Raw genomic sequence first — 6883 nt, 5'->3', positions numbered from 1 at the left:
CAAGAATGTCAGGTATTCTGTAGTTAAAAGAGTTTGTTTTGGAGTTTTCTTTGGCGTTCCAAAGCAGATATCCTCAAAAGAAAAGCAGCTGTCTGATTAAAAAACAAATGAAACTCTGTACTCTGTTCAAAGATAGTACAGGAAGAACCAACCTTATAGGTACTCTATGAGGATTAAATAAACACACTTGAATGTGTCTGATACACAGATTAAGTTTGCTGTCAATTCTTCTGCTTTTTCTTCAGAGCCACATTTCCCCCCCCCTTCTTTTTTTTAAGACAGAGTCTTACTCTGTCACCAAGGCTGGAGTGCAGTGACATGATCTCAGCTTGCCACAAGCTCCGCTTCTCGGGTTCAAGTGATTTCCCCTGCCTCAGCCTGCCAAGTAGCTGGGATCACAGGGGTGCAGCACCGCACCTAATTTTTGAATTTTTAGTAGAGATGGGGTTTTGCCATGTTAGCCAGGCTGGTCTCGAACTCCAGACCTCAGGTGATCCACACGCCTCGGTCTTCCAAGGTGCTGGGATTACAGGCGTGAGCCACAGACCAGCACACGTTCACTTTCAGTTATGCCGGGTTATGTTCACTCCCTGTTGGGGAGCTTCATCGTGGTAATGGGTGCAAGACAGAACAATTCCTATTTCCAGTCTATTCCCGCCCCTCCTCTTTGGAGGATGAATGTCACCGGTGAACTTTAGCCTCAGCGGGAGAAGAACCTGCTAAGTCCCTGCGGCAGGTCGGGGACTGAGGAGTGATCTTAGCTGTTAAATGGGCTTCCAAGCGTCCTCCGCTAGCTGAACTCTTTGAAGCGTCCACACTTTGTCCCCAGACTTCCATTAACACGGTTTCTGCTACTAAACACAATCTGCGTGTAGCCTAAGCCACGGAGGACACCAGAACCACAGCTGCCCTCCGCCGCCATCCCCGGGGCCTGAGGCTTCGCATTTCCCACATTCAAACAGCAGGCTGCGAAGGCACCGGCCGCTCCCCCGGGCCGCGGCTGGAACCACAGGAGTCCCCGTCCGTCCTGAGTGCGGGCAGGAAGAGACTTTCTCCGCGTCTCCCAGCCGCGACTGCACACCGTCGCTGCCCGCCTGCGGCGACACAGTCCTGCCTTTAGCCACTGGGTCGTCAGGACCTGGAATGTTCCAGGCTTCCGGGCAGTGCCCACTGCCGTTTCTTCGGAGGAAAAGATCCACTTTCAAGGGCAGGGTGGTGCCTGCGGCCAGCCTGGACCAGCGCAGAGGGCAGGGACACACCCGCAGGGCACTGCGCGTCCGCCGCACACACCCCGTGGGGACACTGCCGGGGCCGCGTGGCCTCCACCGCGCGCTGTGATGACGCCGTCCTCACTGCCGCCGCCTCTGACGTTCAAACCCCTGCGCTTTTGGACTTTGCAGGAGCGCTTGTGATCAACAGCTCATCGAATCTGGTGTCGACGTGGTGTCTGGCGCCAGGAGACTGGATGGGATCACGAAAGGCGCGCGTCCATTAAGAAGAAAGACTCAAGCGGCCGGGCAAGGAGAGAAACAGCAGACTGCGAGCCGGACCGGGTAAAATGGCGGCAGGCTCTGCGCAGGCGCAGGCGCAGGCGCAGGAGCAGGTTTGACGCCTGCGGACGGACCGGATAGAGCGGGCGAAAGCCGACTGAGGAGACTCAATTTGTCTGGGCTTGCGTCTGCCCTCGTCGTCTCCCACATGGTCTAGCGGTTAGGATTCCTGGTTTTCACCCAGGCGGCCCGGGTTCGACTCCCGGTGTGGGAACGCCAAGATTTTAGAATGCTGTTTAGGTAATTGAGATTCTCCCTAATTCTCAAGAGGCGTGTTTTTAGCCAAAACTGTAATTCTATTTCAAAAGACGCGGGACGCGTAGGGGCTGAAGGGAACTCAGGACCGACAGTAAGAGAGGGAGTGGGTCAAACGCACTCAGGCCCAGCCTCCTGGTGCAGGTGGCAGAAGGCACATAGCTGGCAATAGCCTGAAGTCAGCTTTTGAAATGAGACATTAGGTCTGAGGTGAAGGAAAGAGAAGGAACCAAAATACACCTACGGGTTTTCCGCCAGTATTTTCACCTTGTACTGTGGACATGAGCAAATGACCGAAAAGTGCTCTTCTTTGAAAGAAACAGAGAAGATGCAATTTTAGAACATTATAGGGCCTTTTTTGTTGTTGCCAGGAGGATGCTGGGAGGCGGGAGAGGCATCACATGGCTTTTAAGTTACCTAAAGTGATTCTAGGACAGCAAGATTTCTAGAAAAGACATATGATTAAAGGTTGGGTAGTTCAATGTAAAATCTATTGCCTTTGTGATGCGGAGAGCTAACTAAACCAGTCTGGAAAGTGGGGAAGAAAATTAGGGTATAACAAATACTGAGGCTCCGGCCGATGGCAAAAAAGCCAAACCAAAACAAAACCAGCAAATGTTCCTCTTAACATATTTCTTTGACACACTGTGTTTTAAGAATTTTTGTGATATGTGAGATTAGAAGTCTTAGTATTGACATGTGACAGTTTGCAATTGTTACGAAAATTGGTGCCATCCTCCTGTTATTAGATGAGATTATCTAAAATGAAGACTATATTTAAATAAAGACTAAGAGACTAGAATCTTATCTAATAATAACATTCTTTTTCTTTTTATTATTTATTTTTTGAGACAGTGTTTCACCCATTACCCAGACTGCAGTGCAATGTTGCGATCTCGGCTCATTGCAACCTCTGCCTCCTGGGTTCAAGCAATTCTCCTGCTTCAGCCTCCCAAGTAGCTGGGATTGCAGGTGTCTGCCACCACGCCCGGCTAATTTTGTATTATTAATATTATTTTTAAAGACGGGGTTTCACCATGTTGGTCAGGCTGGTCTTGAATTCCCGACCTCTGGTGATCCGCCCATCTTGCCCTCCAAAGTACTTGGATACAGGCGTGAGCCACTACACCCGGCCTAATTTTGTATTTTTAATAGAGATGGGGTTTCACCATGTTAGTCTGGCTGGTCTCAAACTCCTGACCTCAAGTGGTCCAGCCACTTCAGCCTCCTGAAGTGCTGGGATTACAGGCGTGAGCCACTGTGCCCGGCCTCTTTATTGTTTGAGTGTTATTTTAGATTATTTTACTTTCAGATGATATTATTAGCCCTGCATCGGCCAGAGGCCCTGTAGGAAACTGATGACACGTCTTAGAGTGCTTAATCAGGGATTATTTAAGTTTTTCTTAGGGTTTAGGGAAACAAGAAGGGGCGATGCAGCTCTCACAGCTCCTGAGTCTAAGGGGCAAGGCCAGGGAGGGTAGCTGATGCCGGGGAGTTGCCAGGCAGAAGCTGTGTGTTTTTTGTTTGTTTTAAACTTGTTTTCCGGCCAGGCACCAGGACTCATCCCTATAATCCCAACACTTTGGGAGGCAGAAGTGGGAGTGTCACTTGAGCAGGAGTTGGAGACCAAGACCAGCCTGCACAGCTTAAGGAGATAACATCTCAAAAAAAAAAAAAAAAATTAGCGGGGCAATGGTGCATGCCTGTAGTCCCAGCTACTCAAGAGGCTGAGGCGGGAGGATCGCTTGAGCCCAGGAGTTGGAGGCTGCAGTGAGCTGCGATTGCTGCCGCATTCCATCCTGGGCTAGTGAGAGCCTAAGACAAAACTGCTTTCAGATGGCAGGCGAATTCCATTTATATGAAGGCTGTCACGTCCACTCATCCTATTAATCATTCATTTTCATAAAATAGAGTTTTGACCTCATGGACCTGACAAATGCTTTCCGGAGATGCCTGTAATATTTAGTGCACTCAGAGCATAGTAGATATTTCTGAAGACAGGTTCTTAATGAAATGAAAGAGTTTAACTTTGTGGGGAGATGTTACTCAAGTTGTCTTTGGCATGTTTATGGCTTTGCATTTCCCTGAAACATTTTGCCGTGGCCTCCATTCATCATCCTCATAGTCAGTCTTTAGATTCATAGACTATTTGAGCTGGAAAAGCCCTTAGCAGTCGTTTGAGACCCTCATTTTACCTGCGAAACGTCTATTCTGGGATTTTATTCCTCTGATTCTCTAGCATTTGACTTTAGATAGTATCCACACAAAACTGAATTCCTGTATGGTCCTGTACCCAGACATCAGTGCCTCCAAATCCTGGCTTCAAGGCGGCCGGCTGAGGGGGACTGAGTGCAGAGAGGATTCATTTAAGATTTCTTTTTTGAGACAGAGTCTCACTCTGTTACCCAGGCTGGAGTGCAGTGGCACAATCTCAGTTCACTGAAATCTCTGCCTCCTGGGTTCAAGCAATTCTTGGGCCTCAGTAGCTGGTATTATAGGTGTGCACCACGGTGCCCGGCTAACTTTTGTGTTTTCAGTAGAGACTAAAAGATCACCATCTCAGCCAGGCTCTATCTTGAATTCTTGACCTCAAGTGATCCACCTGCCTTGGCCTCCCAAAGTGCTGGGATTACAGGCGTGAGCCACCATGCCAGGCTCAAAAAAAATTCTTTTGTAGTTTTGGTCAGTGTTCATAGTATAGCTACATAAACACAGTAGCAATTTTTCTACTTGAAGTTTTTTTTTTTTCAATTCATCATATATAATCCTTTCTAGAAAGTGATGAGTGTAACCTACTGGGATATTTGAACTAACCATCTGCTCTGGGATGCTTTCGTTTTTGCATATAGTCATAAACTGAGAGATTCTGCATGAAAATCGCTTTGTGTCCCTCGACAAGTGTAGTCACAGTCGTGCAGATTCATACGTCTGTTCCCTCAGTATATCTGATGCTGTAAGCAAAAATACCCTAAATAATCACAACATTAGAACTTCATATACTCACATAAAGGCAAATATGAATTTTAACTCACCCATGCTGTAAAGCTGAATAACTTGGAAAAACACTGACTGCTTGGAAAATCACTGGAACAAATAATCCAGAAATCAATTTGCAAACTTGTAGAAGACCACAGGGTACTGGGTAATCATCCCACAGGACTGTGGAAAACGGCGCTTATCAGTGAATGTAATTTCCTTTTGTTGCAGAGAGACAGCCATGGTAGATGGGGGAGCAGTCAACAGAATCTATCCTGATCTAAGAAAGCTTGCGATTTTGCACCTCGTGTACTCATTAAGAAAATGTAGGTGAGGCTGGGTGCGGTGGCTCATGCCTGTAATCCTAGCATTTTGGGAGGCTGAGGCGGGCAGATAACTTGAACTCAAGAGTTTGAGGCCAGCCTGAGCAACAAAGTGAGACACCCCAACCTCTGCCCCCTCTTCTCCCCCTCCCCCTCTTCTCCCCCTCCCCCTCTTCTCCCCCTCCCCCTCTTCTCCCCCTCCCCCGTCTTCTCCCCCTCCCCCGTCTTCTCCCCCTCCCCCTCTTCTCCCCCTCCCCCTCTTCTCCCCCTCCCCCCTCTTCTCCCCCTCCCCCCTCTTCTCCCCCTTCTCCCCCCCTCTTCTCCCCCTCCCCCCTCTTCTCCCCCTCCCCCCTCTTCTCCCCCTTCTCCCCCCCTCTTCTCCCCCTCCCCCCTCTTCTCCCCCTTCTCCCCCCCTCTTCTCCCCCTCCCCCCTCTTCTCCCCCTCCCCCTTCTTCTCCCCCTCCCCCCTCTTCTCCCCCTCCCCCCTCTTTTCCCCCTCCCCCTCTTCTCTCCCTCCCCCCTCTTCTCCCCCTCCCTCCTCTTCTCCCCCCTTCTCCCCCTCCCCCGTCTTCTCCCCCTCCCCCCTCTTCTCCCCCTCCCTCTTGCCCATCTCTACAAGAAACACAACAGTAGCTCCCGTAGTCCCAGCTGCTCAGGAGACGGATGAGAGGATGGCTTCGGCCTGGGAGGCAGAGGTTGTAGTGGCCCAAAGTGCACCACTGCACTCCAGCCTGGGGCGACAGACCCAGACTCTATCTCACCAAAAAAAAAAAACACCAAAAACAGAAAATGGAGGCAAGACTATTCCTGTTTGTTAGGGATACATTCACACTGAAGTTGGGGGCTCAGCCTTTTGCAACTTAAACACGCTGTGTGCGGAAGTGGCCTCTTTCCCCTTCCCAGCTCCTTTTCTGCCTGGATTCCTTGTTTTTTACAGTGGCATTCAGGTTCTCCTTGTTTATTTAATCTCCGTGTTCCTCGGTTTCCTAGAATCTAAGGTGGGGTAAGAACGGGACCCACTTCCCGGGGCTGTGAAGATTGAATGACATGATGCACGTGAAGGGCTAAGTTAAGGCCAGCACCAGCACCAGCACCATCGTCATCGTCACCGCGTGTTTAGTCCCTCCTTCTCCTGCCCACATCTAATTAAAGCTTATTTTATTATTTTATTAAATCTTATTTCTACGTCTTCGGTGGTGCTCACACACACTCTTACCCACTTCCCTGGCCACTCTGCTGGTTTAAACCATCTCGTTCCCTGGACTGTTGCAGTCGGTACCACGCTGGTTTCCCAACCCCATCGTGCCCGTCTTTTCTATCTTTCATTCTCCCGTCCGTTACAGTGCAGAGCTGAGCACGCTGCTCCCCTGCCTTTAGCCTGATGGGCTGTGCCTTTCTGAGTGCTCCCAGTATGCCTTTGCAGCCTAATTCCTAACCCTTCCCTCCACGTGTCCGAGATTCTTCTTAATTTCACATGGTTTCCTATATCTGGCTTTTACCCAATTTTTCTTCTACTTGAGATACTCTTATATCCTTCCTTGAAATATCTACATCTTATCCATCCTTTAAGGCCCAAATCAAGCATCACATGGGTCCCATAGCTTCCCTGACCTCTCCCGTGGATGCCGTTGCTCTGATTCCCCTGGCATCTTGTGTACTTCTCTTCTGATATTTACTCCTCTCTAAAGTCAGGTTCTAGCTTAGGTGTCATTTTGCCCTGACTGTGGGTGAGATGCTTTCTCTGCACTTTTCTCTGTCGTGGCATTTACACACTTGTGG

General features: G+C 49.5%; 1 long non-coding RNA gene and 1 other non-coding gene across 2 annotated transcripts; both read left to right on the top strand.

Moving 5' to 3' along the window:
- Positions 1-1389: 1389 nt before the first annotated feature.
- LOC118153956 (uncharacterized) lies at positions 1390-6268 on the top strand. Its single transcript, XR_004743818.3, has 3 exons — positions 1390-1790; positions 5013-5107; positions 6095-6268. It is a non-coding gene; the product is annotated as an uncharacterized LOC118153956 (long non-coding RNA).
- On the top strand, positions 1693-1764 carry TRNAE-UUC (transfer RNA glutamic acid (anticodon UUC)). The gene has a single exon. It is a non-coding gene; the product is annotated as a tRNA-Glu (tRNA).
- Positions 6269-6883: the final 615 nt, after the last annotated feature.

This window comes from Callithrix jacchus, chromosome 5, assembly GCF_049354715.1.
Source record: "Callithrix jacchus isolate 240 chromosome 5, calJac240_pri, whole genome shotgun sequence".
Classification (NCBI taxonomy): domain Eukaryota; kingdom Metazoa; phylum Chordata; class Mammalia; order Primates; family Cebidae; genus Callithrix; species Callithrix jacchus.
The sequence above is the reverse complement of the archived record's forward strand: the minus strand, read 5'-3'. Positions and strand labels throughout refer to the sequence as shown.